The 15,319-nt window shown below is 36.8% G+C and overlaps 1 pseudogene; it reads right to left on the bottom strand.

Annotated features, from left to right (window-relative positions):
- Nucleotides 1–4,102: 4,102 nt before the first annotated feature.
- LOC117025590 (PRAME family member 12-like) lies at nt 4,103–5,501 on the bottom strand (annotated as a pseudogene).
- Nucleotides 5,502–15,319: the final 9,818 nt, after the last annotated feature.

Below are 15,319 nucleotides of genomic sequence, written 5' to 3' on the forward strand. Positions count from 1 at the left end.
ACATCCACATTAAAAAATTAAAACAAAACTTTTTCTCATTCCTGAGAGTCAATCCTTTGGTTAACTATCATGTTGGTTAGCCTGGTAGCTAATGTGTGATTGGAAATGTTACTGGTTTGAATAATAATAAGCATGATTCCAAATTAACATGTTTATCTGAGTAAGTTTGATTTTATTAGCTGAGAGCTGTCTTCTGGCTGTGTTACCAGAAACTGGGAGAGTCCGTTTTTCACTTCTGAACAATGATCTGAGCAGCACAACACAGCATCCACAACAGGAAGAATACTGCACAAAATTTTCCTGAATGCAGTCAACAGACAACTTCAAACAGTGAAATACAGGATAAATGCAATCTAGAAAGTAAAACATTTGGAGTTGCTAAATTTTATTTAAAATTTGAAATATGACTTTAACCCCTCCTTCCATATATAATAACAGAAATTCAACTTGCTACAGTTTCTGTCTTATTTACGCACATATACAATTATTGGTAGCTTTTAAAAGCCCTAACAGTGGGTGTTATAAGTTCCATACTTATGGAAGGAACATTTGTGGTTGAATCCATTAAATTTGCTATATAAATTCAGTTTTTGCACAGCTTCCTATTAGAATTTTCTTATCCTTTCTGATTTTGCATTCTTACTCTTCATAATGAAAACTATGCCATCTCGAAGTGCCATCAATAAAACGCACAAATGACCATGTAAAATATTTCCAGTCCTTCAGAAAAAATGTTGTACGTATGAAAATTTCTGAAATAATAGCAACTTGTATCATAAATAGTCCAAAGCAATGACTACTCCATTTTTGGTAATACTCTAGTTTATACCCAATCTACTTTTTAAAATTAGGTATTTGCAACATAGTTGGAAAAACAGTCTGGACGTTAAATTAGATTACTATTGGAGATCAGTGTAATATCTAGAAATTTACAGGAAGGCATGTCAAGAGATACGGGGATATAATTTTAGAGATTCTAATGTTTTAAACCAGGAAAAAGAGAAAAACAATACCTTACAAAATATAAAAGTGAAACCAACAAATACATGAATGCATTATCAACGAAAGAATACCAAAGGCTTGAGAAATCTGAAGTAGGCGGGCCCAGAATCATTATTCCTCCTTTGCATGAGTATGTGGTATCTTTGTTTTTCTCAATAGAGGGACAGAAGGAGCTTGAACGTGGAATTTCTAACTCAAAAACAATAAAGTCTAGTAAAAACTAGAAAAGTAACAAATCACCTTTTTGGTGGGGCTGTTTTAACCACACTGTATAAAATAGCAAACATCTATTTCTCCCTGCCACTCCCTCACTTGGCACACCTCATAGAAATGTATTTTTTGTCCATATCACTTTTTAAATTTTATTATATACTTATAGGTTTTTTTTGGTTTCCTATCTGCTTTCACCAGAATGTAAGTTCTATGGGAAGTGGATTTTTTTAGATTTGGACCTTATTGATTCCCATCTTTATTTTTCCCAGCAAAAATGTATGAGATACTGAGCTCTGACAATGTCATTCAAAACAGCTCTTCTTTCTTAAACACTAGGGGAGGGTTTCTCAACTTCAACACTATCAACATCTGGGGCTGGATACCTTTTTATTTTGAAGGGCTGTTCAGTGCCTTGGAGGATGTGTAGCAGTACCCCCAACCTCTACCCACTGGACGCTAGCAGCACGCACTCTCCAGTGGTGACCACCAAAACTGTCTCCAGATGTTGCCAAATGTCCCCTGGGGAGCAAAGTCACCTCATTTGACAAACACTGCTATGGGGGCTTTAGTCTTAAAAATGTAGTTGATAATATTTAAGAGCATCTCTATACTTGAATTTTGAGGCAGTTAAGAAAACAAAAAAAGATCAGAAGAAAGATCAGGCAGAGATCAAATGCAGAATGTGGTTTGGATCAGCAGGTACATGGGCTTGCTACTCCTCGACTCCAAGATTAAGCAGATGTGTCCACTCTGACATAAGTAGTCCTGGAAGCACAGGCTTCCATTCTCCGTGGCCAGCCTGCCCTGCTCTGAGCACCACATGACTGCACATGCCAAGAGGGTAGATGAGGATATACCCTCTAGCAGCTTGGCAGACAAAAAGGAAGAGGAAGGCAGAGTCACACAAGTTCAGTTGCTCCAGCCTCATGAAGGAATAAAGAATGCGAGAGGCCAAGTGTCCATTCCATGCGTTAGACAGTCTCTTTGTTCCCTAAAGTCCCACTCTCCAACCCAATTCAACCTATTATGTGTCCTAAATGGCTGATCTCTATGAGATGTATCAGCTGAGATTTCTACCCTTTAGATGTTGGATGACTTCACCCAGAGGGAGGTGCCAGCAAGAGAGAGGACAGGAAAGCAAACAGCATGGTATTTATTCCTTCAGCTACTTCTCAGCTGGCTTCCATTTCTCTGCACGTGGCCACCACTCCCATCAGGCAGCCTTCCTCTGTTCCACAGCAACAGTTCTCTCTGGGTTCTTCTGCTAAAGCTCCTTCCAACTGGACCTTCAGATAATGAGCTTATGTAGGTTTCCCATTGTTAGTACTGGGGTGTTTTGCCACCTTTTTTGGTTTCACTTCAACATGCCAATCCCTTCTTTAAGCTCTGTTCACGTCTACCCACCTTTCGATAAGCCTTTACTATTGAAAGAATTTCAAAATTATAAAAAACATAAAAATTGATACAGACAAATCTTGTTCTTGTATCTAAATTCACCAATTTTATTGTCTTACTATATTTGTTTTATCATATCCTCCCTTCATACTTATATATGGATAGATATTTATAAAATTAGTTTTTATAAACTGTTTCCCTGTAATACTTTAACGTATCTTCTTTGCAACAAACCTATTCTCTTACACAACCACAGTACAGTTATTAAATTCAGAAAATTTAGCATTGAAACAGTGATTTACAGTTCATATTAATTCTATTTTTCAGTTATTCCAATAATGCCTTTAGAGCGGTCCTTTAACTCTACTACAGGCTCCAGTCTAGAATCATGTATTGGATTTAGTTGTTATGTCTCAAACCCCACTTGTGAGAATGCTGTTTCCTGATGGTACCATGAATAATACATTCCATATAAAAACATGAAAAGTGATGAGTAAATGCCCCCAGTAATCCTTAAGTTATTAATATTTCCTTTTTGAGCTGCACATTTATTGCCTCAGAGAAGTGTTCCCATTCATTCGGTTTTCATTAACTTTCTGCTCTGTGCAGAGCCATGTATGCCCTAAGTACTAAGAATTAGATTGGGCAAGAGGAAAACATCAAAGAAATAGAAAAATAACTCTTGTATCTTAAGAGTTCTAAACTTAGAAGACAGGAGGGTTTTCTTCTTGTCTCTGAAAACAAAAGAATGAATAACATGAGAACTTAAAAATTCAAAACATTCTATTGGACAGGACTGACAAATGGATAGAGTTCTGCTATTTCAAAAGCCTTGATACTGGCAGACATCAAAAAATAATCATGGAATGTTTCTACTTAGTCCAGCTGTGATCTCAGAAGCTTTCACAACACAATATACTAAGAAGTCATTATCAACTGATCAAAGCAGACATCCATGATGAAACCATTTTCCCATCTCCAATCTAGGAATAGGCAGTATATTGTGAAAATCATTTGAAGGACCCAGGTATGAGTGAGGCAAAGGACACAAGCTATATCAGCCTGTAGACAATGCAAAAATGAGACACCCAAAGCAGAAATATACCAGCATATTCAGAAAATATGAGCAAAAGTTTGTTTTTTGTTTTGTTTTGTTTTGTTTTTCCATTGAAGTCTCCTTTATTTGTGCCATTCCTTTACAACCATCCACTTCAGGATAACTCCCACCTATGCCTCTCAAGCCCAGATCCCCTTCCGGCAATTCAGGCTCATGTTCCTGACTCTCTAGGACACTTGTTCCCTACGGTCCCATTAACTTCCCTAGTCAACATTTCCCCCTACAATCCTGCACCCCAGCTGGATCACCTTCCTTTTCCCATTTGCAGTGAGCATATGTCTGAAACCATGGGCGTGTGTTCCCTTTATAAAGCACCTCAATCCTACGTTTCAGTTTCCAAGTGCCCAGAAGAAAGTTTTTGCTCGGTGCACCCCTCTAAGCAGGGCTATCACAGGGGTATAAAATGGCTTGTTGCCACAGTGAGGACAGGGTCTGGTGCTGTCCTAAGTCCCTCAAAATCTCTATGAGCTTATCCCGAATCTGGGCAAATCTCCCCATCTCAAGAGCCCCCTCAGAGCTGTAACTCTGCAGCGGGGCGGGTACAGCTCTAGGCTTAAAATGCGCAGACGGGCCGTGTGACGCAGCAGCTTCACCGTGGCCATGGAGAGTGCGTTCCCGGAGATGCTGAAGGTCCTGAGCTGGCAGCAGCGGTCAAGACAGGCAGGATGACCTCGACTTGGGAGTCCACAATCCCACAATAAACTAAGTCCAGGTCCTGGAGGGCGGCTCCAACTTTCTCTAGCAGAGCTCGGAGGGGCTTGGAATGAAATTGGCCAGGGTGATGCTACTCAGATCAGGTCCTTTAGCTGACTGAGGTTTGGGGACTGGGACAGATGCTTCAAGTGTGATTCAGTAAGCAGGCAGTTAGTTATTGAGAGGGCCTTAGGGGCATCTGCAGGTAGGTGAGCATCTGGTTCAGCCGGCCTTCGAGGAAGGAGGGAGATTCCATATAAAGGCTCAGGAGGTGGTGCAGCCGAAGGAACTGAGAGGTGATTTGGGAGACATGCCATCCCTGCTCCTTCTCCTCAGAGGTCAGCATGTGGATGTGGGAGAGAAAGAGAGTGTGCCCGTTCCTCATCTGACCCGGGTAAGGAGCAAACACCCCAGGGTGGGCAGGTTCCAGGTGCAATTCACTGCCACCTCCTGGATGCAGTCCAGCCGCACCATAGCCAGGACCTTCCTAATACTCTCGATGGGCACCACAAAAATCTTCAGCGTTTTACAGCACAGGTGGAGTGATCCTTCTCTCTGCTAGGAGGTGAAGAACTGATCCCAGGTCCTATCGCTGCAGCTAAGGTCTATGAATACATCCAAGGGGGCCAAGTGCTTCCTCATCCTGGAACTGGCCTCAGCCACCGGTCCCATCGGTGAGCTCACCTAGGCCCTCGCTCCAGACCACATGCTCCAGAAGTTCTGACCAGTATTCCATAAATCCAGCACCTGCAGTTTCTACCTCCTGGGGTGAACCTTCTGGGCAAGCAGGATGTGAAGCCCATTCAACGTAGCTTGTTCTGAGGCATTTGCATCAGGCACCACCCCCTCCAGAGGGAGGCGGGTGAAGGGCCAGGCGAGCACCATCGACGTGAGGGACTCTGTGTCTCCCACAGAACGCCTCCATGAGCAGTGGCGGGAAGAGCTCGGTGGGCAGATACTCCAGAGATGCGATGGCCAAGGCCTCGTCTCTCAGCAGGCTCTTTCCCGCCAGTTCCAGGAGTCTGGGTGGTGTCTGGATGCTAATCTTGAATCTGCTCCGAAGGGAATCCTGCAGAAGCATCTGCCCCGAGGCGGTTGGCTAGGTGCTCATAAGACCTAGGAGGGAACCAAGCATTGACTCCAGAGCTAGAGTATTCTATCAGCAAATGCTGTTTTGCTCAAGTACCAGACAGGTTTTTTCTCTCATTTTTAGGGACAATCTGTCAGAAGATTGTTTTTGCTCTTGAGCATTGAAGCAGGATCTGAACATGGACGGTTGCATTTGGTAGTTTTGAAACAACATGATAATGATGCAGCCTTACTCACAAGACTTGTTACAGAGTAAATAAAAGCAGGTCCACACAGAATTTGTACAAGGATCAAATCAAAATAGAGATGCAAATAAAACAAATGTTAATATGTTAAAAACATGAAACAGAACTCTAAGCCATTCAGCTTACACCATCAAAGATACTAAAAGGAAGCAGAGTCACTAACAGTAATATTTGAGCTATGGTGAAGAAACTAAACTACCAATATGTTTCATTTAAAAGTGAGCAAAGTTTATTTTCTTTGTTTGTTTTTACTTTCCCCTCTTTCCTATGTACACAGCTGTCACTAGATCAAAGGCTGTTTAACATTCCAGAGCTGGCTAATCAACAGAAAAAAAAAAAAACACAAAAAAAACCCCTCAAAGTGATCTTGGATTTCCCCAAGGGGTGGCATCCATTCCATAAGGCTTCTATGAGTGAACAGAAGGAGAATATTTTTAAAGGCTTTGCCTAAGGACACTCAAATGAAAATCACATTTAACTACGGTGATTGCATTTGCAACACACAAAACAAAGGAAAAGAAAGTAACAGGTTGCACAGGAAGCAATCTCACTACCTATAATGTTCTTGTCCTCAAGGTAAATCTAACTAGTCATGCAAATTTCTCACTTTCCACTTTGAAACATACAAATAATACCTGTATCTATATCTATGTCTATATCTCTATGTCTACATCTACGTCTACGTCTACGTCTACATCTACATCTATATCTGTAACATCTATATCTACCTATATCATTTATATCTAAAGTTCCTGAATTAAAAATAAACACAGCAGAAACAAAAAGGAATATTTTCTGAAACAACATCATAGGCACTTTCCTAGTGAAAGATGGCTTAACTTTGATACTAGAAATGGTAGTTTCACTGTTGAATCTGGGTATTTACTCCTCTGTGAAAGAGAACATTACACCAGACTTGACACAAGCACTGACAATGTAGGGGGGCATCCACACCACACAATTTTTACTTAGGCTCCTCCTCCTCTTCTTTGTTCAATTATTCAATTGGTACATAAATTTCAAAAGGATACTTTATGTTAGAACTTAGTGGGTCAGTTTGGAATAAAGGATTTAATCAATTGGCTTTAGAGTCAGACTGCCTAGGGCACAAGTTGACAGACTTTTTCTGTAAAGGACCAGATTGTAAATATTTCAGACTTTTCAGGCCTTAAAGAAACGGTGGTGTCTTTAATTACTCAACAATGACTGTGAGTCCTGGACTTTATGTAAATGAAAAGGTGTGCCTTTATTCCAATAAATCATTACTTATGGACACAAATTTAAATTTCATGTAGTTTTCACATATCCCAAAATATTCTTCTTCTTTTGATTTTTGCTCATTCATTTAAAAATTCAAAAATAACTCTTAATTCATAGCTCATAGGAAAACAAATGACAAGCCAGATTTGGCTGACAGGCTGTAGTTGTCATGTTTCAGTTTAGAGGTCAATACTGTCCCATCACCTGCCTCTTTACCTGTAACTTAGCCAAGTTACCTAACCTTTCAATTTTCCTCATCTGTAAAAGAGGGTCAATTGTTCTATTAACTCCAGCTAGTTCTTGGGTTGTTTTTGAGGATTCCAGATGTTAGTACTTTCAAGTACCAATATTGCCTCCATATAGCAATTATTCAATAAATACTACCTGTTATTATTAGTAAAGTTATACAGTAATTTATGGCTATGTACTTTATTCAACTTGCTTCTATTTGTAATTAATGGGAAAAATGCAGTAATAATTTACTTCAAATTGAAATACATGAGCTTCTCTAGACTTTTAAAAAGAATGGATGAATTATATTTTAATTATTTTGACTAGTTTAGGACAACTGCCAATGAAAAAGAGAGGGAAAGATAAAAGAGAGCTAGAGAGACAAAGGAGAGTTAATATTAATTGATATCTAATGTCTCATGACTGGTGCTAAGGACCTTTTCTCTGTGTGTGTGTGTGTGTGTGTGTGTGTGTTTGTAATTTATTGTCAGTCTTTATCGTATACTATCTCCCTGTATTCCAATGAAGAAATAAAGATTGAGAGAATAAATAACTTGATGAATCTCACATAGCTAAACTAATAATTGGTAAATTAAGACAAAAAGGTGTTTAATTTCACCTTTTAACTGAAAGGCATAGCTCTTTCAGTTACTATTATGTGTTTGCTTAGAAAAGCTACAACTTAAGCCCTTCAATTTTATTTATTTACATATTTCTTATGGAAAATTTTATACATAACATAAGCAGAGAGAAGAGTAAAATGAACGCTTATGTACGCACCACCTAGTTTTAAAAATAATCAACTAATAGCCAGGCCAATCTTGTTATATCTCTACCCTCTGCCTCCCATCTCAAATTGGCACATTAGGTTTTAAAATACATAATTCTTATTCATATAATGATCCATTAAAACTGGAAGTTCAAGAAAAAATTAAAAATGTTTAAAATGATAAATCATCACTAAAATCCTGACAAAATTATTTTTGCTATTCTGTAACAGGCTTTATGTATGTATGTAAAATCATAATTTTTATTAGCATGTCATATAAATTTATTATTTATATAGACTTCATAACCTTTATATTTAACGAATACAATATGTCATAATTAACTATACCTTAATTATTAAACATTGCATTTTATATTTAAGTTTATATTTGTTACAAGTACTTTAATTAAGTTTTAAGTAAAATATGCATTATATACATATGTAGGTATGATTTTGATGCACACATGTTTTATCTGTGTGTTTATTACCAAAACCATTAATATTTATTTTTCATCTCCGCACCCCCTATTATTTCTGTGCTTTGTGACAATTATACTTCCAGTCAGTCAACCCATTGAATTTACATGTGGAAGAAATCCAAAAATTGGTTTCTGATGTTAAAATAGTCAAATGCAATGTAGAAATATGAGGAAGAAATTAAGTAAATCACCAATAAAGATATATTAATCTCCTGCTAACTTCAAAGCATTATATTAGATCCTTTGAAAAGATGAATAAAAGAAACATCCTTCCTCATTATTTCATGAAATTTATGAAATAATTTAAGAGTATTTCCTATTTCTCTTTTAATATTGTCACTTCTGAATTTTATTTAGTGACTGGGCATGAAAATCCATATGCATTTTGGTAAATAGAAAATTCCTTCTAAATCAAATCAATTCTTTAAGAGTTTCAGTGGCTATGGTTGGAGCTTTATTTATTGGAGTTTACAAGCCTGCCGAATGTCACCTCTTCCTATGCATTACATTAGCAATACCATGACATGCCACCAAATGTGTCTTGTCTTTAAATGCTAGGCTGTGCTTTCCTAATCAGGAAATTGAGTGAACAAAGATGTGACAATACTTAACCATAAAAGGATTTTTTTTCCTATCAAAATATAAGTTTTTATTTAAATAACAAGCATGATTGCCTTATTATTAATATTAATAAATTATTAATATTAATTAGTAATTAATATTAACATTGGCAACTAATGTTTATTTTAATAACTTGCTAATTTTTCTAGATAACTCTTTTCTGAATTTTTTTCTTTCAACTTCTAAAAAACAAAACAAAATAATAACACGAGGATAATATGAGGCTATATTTCCTTCTTCTTTTCTTTTTTTTTTTAATTAAAGTGTATTGGGGTGGCAATTGTTAGTAAAGCTACATAGGCTTCAGGTGTACAATTCTGTAACACATCATGTATATATCGCATTGTGTGTTCACCACCCAGAGTCAGTTCTCCTTCCATCACCATGTATTTGATCCCTTTTACCCTCACCTACCACTTCTCTTACCCTCTGGTAACCACTAAACTATTGTCTGTGTCTATGAGTTTTTGTTTCTTCATGGATCTTGAGATTATTATGCGAAGCAAAATAAGTCAGACAGAAAAAGTCGAGAACCATATGATTTCACTGATATGTGGGATATAAAGCTGAAAGCAATGAAAGAACGAGGCTGTATTTCCTACGGACCCCTTTTACTATACTCCAAGCTACTGCCATTTACTTTACTTATCAGCTTACTGTTAATGTTATATATGGATAAGAAATCTGCATCAGTTACTTAAACTTATCTATTAACTGCTTTAGAAAGCCATCAGGAAGTTTTATGTTTTAAAAAGTAAAGTCCTTTTCCTCTCTGAACATTTTAATCAGTATAAGAAGTAACAGAGCCAAATTTAAACAGTAATATCAAACAAGTTTATCACAGATTTTAAAGATCGACTAGGAGAATGGCACAGAAGACTCAAACAATGTGCCTTTTAGGATCTTAAGTGTCCAGCTAGTCTACTATATCCGTTCTCTAGAAACTATAATAAATGGAAGCACACGAGCTACTATATGTGGAGTGATATTTGGTGATGTTGGTTATAAGAACTCCCTTACCTTCAGGCATGCTATATAATCATGCACCAATTGGTGGCCCTATTCCAGATTATACTGTAAATGTCATTTGTCCTGAGATATAGGTAACTTTATGTGATTTTTCTCTACATGAAATGGCCAGTAATTTACTATACTGCTTGAAGGTATGTATTTATAGATCAATGGAGAGGAGTAAACATTTGTCCCATTAGCAAACATATCTCAAAATACAAAAGTACCGTTGACTCTCAAATGTGATTTTTAGCAGAACCCATTTTCAGATTCCTTTCCTGATGCAGAAATGTCATGGGGGAATGGTAGGGTTTCACATGTTTAGAAAATTGTGACTAATGGCCCAAATTAAAATACATTCTAATAGACAGCAGCAAAGACACCAAAAGTCAGTCTCTCTATACATTTTTGAAGCATAACATTCTCAATCTGTGTGTGGGTTTATACAGGTTATATCATTAATGGTATGAGTTTTAATCAATACAGTCTTAATGATATTCAACTTCCCAGTTGAATATCCTTACCCTAATCTCCTTACCCTAAATGTTAGATAATTTTATAATTTTCCTTTAGAGGTGAAACCTCTGAATTTCAGCCACAGAAGGGTATGAAGCACAATGGCAAATAATTTTGAAATTAGATCTTGGTTCTTGCTGAGCTGCAATCTTCTCACTCATAAAATGAGAATGATAATAGCAAATTATTATTTGCATTTTAGGATTGAATGGAAGAACACATGTAAAATGACCCCTCTACTACTTGAAGTGGAAAAAATATGTTGGTGGCTGATATTTTTAATCATCTAATTATAATCATTATCACCTCTAGGGGGAATATACCAAATTTACTTCTTTGGTAATTCTCCAAATGCTATGAAAATTTTGACTATTTTAGAAAGTTTTGTAAAAAGTTAAATTTTTAACTGGTTTACTATTAAGAATTGATGGATTCTAGGCAATTGTGGGCTGGTAAACTGATTCTCCAAAAAGAAAAGTGCCCTTATTTGTAGCTCTTGCTGTTTCGTGGGTTCTAAACACTCCCACCATAGCCAATTTCATGTCACTGAATCCAAAATTTGGAGGACAGGCACTGTAGGATCTCATGCACTGGTACATGCTGGCTCCAGCACACTCGTGGTTCCAGGTCAATTAAATGTAGCCAATTATTGGAATGACTAACTCAATAAAGAACAAACTCAGCAAATGACCAACTCATCATATAACAAATATGTCAAATAACCAATTCACGAGATGATAAATCTGTCAAAAACCAAGTTTCCAGAAGCTAAATTGAAAAAAAAAAAAAGTGCTATATGATCAATTCCCAAATGATCTTACTTACAAAACATATCAAATACCTTAAAGAGCAGCTAGGACAATTTCTTCAGCCATTGTGGTTTCAGAGGCAAGCAAATGGAGGGGCAGGAAAAAAGTGCTTAACAATATAAAGAAGATGGGCACTTGCACATATGGGAAAACTCATTTGAATATAAAATGTGCTGGCTGGAATATGCAGCAAGGATGATCCTGACATTTAACCAAGCTAGACTAAGAACTATGTAACTAAAATGCTAGGAGGCGATGAATAATTAACTCTGAAAAAAAATCCTAATCAATTAATTAATCTATTCATTTGCTACTTGCAATTTAATCAACAGGCAAATTGATTTTTCAGTGAATTGGCTTTACTTGAATTTAGTATTATCTTTATGTTCTTTTTCCCCAAGATCCCGAAGCACAGACTATTAATAACAGCAAATTTAGTCATTGAGGACTTGGTATGAACTTTTAGCCATTTTTAAAGACATACTGTCAAATAATTTGGATGTCTAATTATTTTAAAAATAGTTATTCACATAGGGATAGGAGAGCTAGAAACATACAGAATCTGAATTCTCTGGTTTCACAGTTGCACTTAGAACCATTTAACTGATTTAACTTATATAACTCACTATGAACAAAATTATTAAATGTTCAGTTTGCATCTCTTTCCCTAGGTCCCCTTTCAGTGGCCATCTGTAGATTTCCTATAATGCAGATACATAGTTTCATCTACTTTCAAGCTTACACACACCCCTCAGCTCAATGCCCATAGTCTCTACTTTTTCCTTGATCTAATTAGTCTCAGAAAATGTTACTTTACAAAGTATCTTAGAAGTGTACATACTAAGATCTGAAATGGATCTTGCATATCATTTAAACTTATATTGGATTTTATTGGTGGTGAAACTGAATTCCAAAGAAGTGAAGTGATTTACTGAAAGTCATAGGGAAGTAAGTTTATTCATTAGAATTTCACTTGGAATAGAATATTTATGGTAAAAAATTTTTTGTAGCTCCTCTCATCAAAAGATGAGCTCTGTTTCTTTATCTCCTTGAATTTGGGCTGGTCTTGTGACTTGGTTTGACCAACAAAATATGGCAGAAGTTATGTTGTATAAGTTCCAGAGACTAGGCCTCACAGTTCTTTCAGCTTCTGCCTTTTCATTTATAGAATGTTGTCCTGAGCCCACCAGGTAAGAAAGGTAATTTAGCCAACTGGAGGATGAGAGGCCACATGAAGGAGAACCAGGTGTCCAGAACCAACTACCCAACATGTAAGTGGAGCCATTTTGGACATTCCAGACCAGCCTACCCTCAAGCAGCACTGAATGAAGCAGCATGGAATGAGCCCAGGCAAAGGAACAATATCAAATAACCCACAGAACTGTCAGAATTAAGAGATCATTATTGTTTTAAGTCACTAGATTTGGGGATAGTGTGTTACATTGCAGTTAATTGATTTTCCAAAAAAGGGCATTCAGGTGTGTGTATGTATATATATATATATATATATATATATACACACACACACATACACACACGTTTTAAAAAACAAAGAAAAGAATTTAGAATATCAAGATGAATAAAATATAAAGATATTTTTAGAAAGATGAGTACAAATTAAAGAAAAATATACATTCATATCTGGGTCTATGGATTATACTGTTCTAAACAGAAGCATATGAGATACTTAAGAGAAGTCAGCGAGACATGAGAAATGCCGTTTCATGAAGAAGGGACACTGTCACCTCATGAGTGTTGTAAAACAATTCCCCCTGAAGCTCTCAAATTTCTGCATGTTTTATAAGAAGGAGCATTGACTGCTTTTGTTCAGACTATCTTTTCAAGAATGTTTGTATAATGAAGAGCTTTGGAAGATAGATGCAATATCATTTTAGAGGAGCAAAGGAAGGCATGCTTACTATGAGTGTAAAATATTCAGTCTCCTTAAACTCGGGTTTCCGTTCCTGTAACACAGTCCACAGTGCGTGCAGGAATCATCTGCTCCTCTTTACAGGGGCCTGAAGAAAACAGAGGTTAGGGGAACAAATGCCAGTGCAGATGCTAGTCTGCTTGCTGTCCTGTGAGGAATAAAGTCATTTGTCTCTAACCCAGGAGTCTCATGTCATCTGCTAGCATCCATGGAACTTCAGCAGAATAGCTTGTTAGCTTGCAAGAAGGAAAAAACTTCAGTCCTTTCACAGTTTTAACAATGAGGTCTTCCAAAACATATTTACAAAAAACACCAAAGTAAAGTTTTTTGTGTATCTTAGGAAGTGTGTCTATGATTAAGACAAGAGGGAGAAAAGAACACAGATAACTGAATTCCAAAGTCAGTATTCTCTTTTATTATGCATGGAGGGAAACGTTATGATAAGTCCTCAACAAACTGTTAATAAATGGTGATAGTTTAGTTCATTATCCCTTTCATGCTTTATAATTTTTAATAAGGGAAAATGCCTTAATCCAAATGGTAAACAACCCGTGAGTAACAGCAAGATTAATCAAAATGAATGAAAAAAATATTTTATGGCAGAAATTTCTGACTCCCCTCAATTCATATGATGCAGCCAGCTGTTTATTTCAAATGCAATGTGATATAAAGTTAACAGCAAGACTTTGAAATTAGGGAGGTATAGGTCCAGTTGTGATTGTAAAACTTCTAAGTTGTACAACTTTGGGCAAGTGATACCATTTTATTAGTTTCAGTTTCCTCACTTGCAAAAAAGGTATTAAATTGTTAAATGTAATGACACAAATCTGACTGCATTATTTTAAGGATCAACAAAATGTATGGTTTATGTCCAGACATTCAAATAACTCAATAAAGGACAGCCTTCATTATCATTTCACACATAGGTTTTGCTGGTTCTTTTCCTAGCAATTTATAGAGGCCCATGGCTTCTCGTTCACATCACCTGTCATCGAAGGGCAGCACAAGGGACATGACGGTGGAGTCACAACGCGACTTCATAATTAGAACATAATCTCTATGAGGACATGAATCACGTTCTACATCCAGGCTTCAGAACAATGCTTAGCACACAAAAGATGCTCAGTAAATATTTACTGAATGAATTAGCAGATAAATGGACCTGAATACTTTTGATACTGAGTCCAAAAGTCCTGAGAGCAAAAAAAGGAGACGAGATTCAAATACACCTATGATGGATATCTGTGCTCCTTATGACCGCCTGGATGGTGCAAGGATGTCTTAGGGGGCATGAAAGCACTAGCTACCTCTAAGGCATAAGTAGCTGCAGGGACATGGTGCAGATTGGATGGCAGTGGTGAATGCTGTAGCACAACCACAGGAAGGATCGTCCTGTAATTCATAATTGCCAAAGGCATAGCGTACTCGTCTACAGTAGTGGGCTGGAGGCCACAGAGGAAGTGGACCTCAGATGTCTCTTAGGTTCACCTGAACACAATATATAGAGAGAGAATAACTCAAAAAGTGAAAAAAAAAATTTTTTTAAAAAGGGAAATATAATACATGGCATTTTTGTTATTTTTAAATGAATGCAAGATAATTTGTTGTTTTTAAAAAGGCTCCCAATTAAGAAAGAAAAAAAAAAAAGAGGAGTCATAAACCCCACCATCTTGAGATAAAAACTCTTGAAGATTATTGAATTTTAAAGGAATGCTTTATAGGAATGCTTTATAACAAGTCATAGAGATGTAATGTACAGCATAGGGAAGACAGTCAATAATATCACAATAACTTTGTATGGTGACAGATGGTTACTAGACTTCTCATGGTGATCACTTTGTAAGGTATATAAATGCCAAATCACAATGCTGTACACCTGAAACTAATATAATATTTTATGTCAACTATCCTTTAATTAAAAAGAACTTTACATTCCAGA

This window comes from Rhinolophus ferrumequinum, chromosome 8, assembly GCF_004115265.2.
Source record: "Rhinolophus ferrumequinum isolate MPI-CBG mRhiFer1 chromosome 8, mRhiFer1_v1.p, whole genome shotgun sequence".
Taxonomy (NCBI): domain Eukaryota; kingdom Metazoa; phylum Chordata; class Mammalia; order Chiroptera; family Rhinolophidae; genus Rhinolophus; species Rhinolophus ferrumequinum.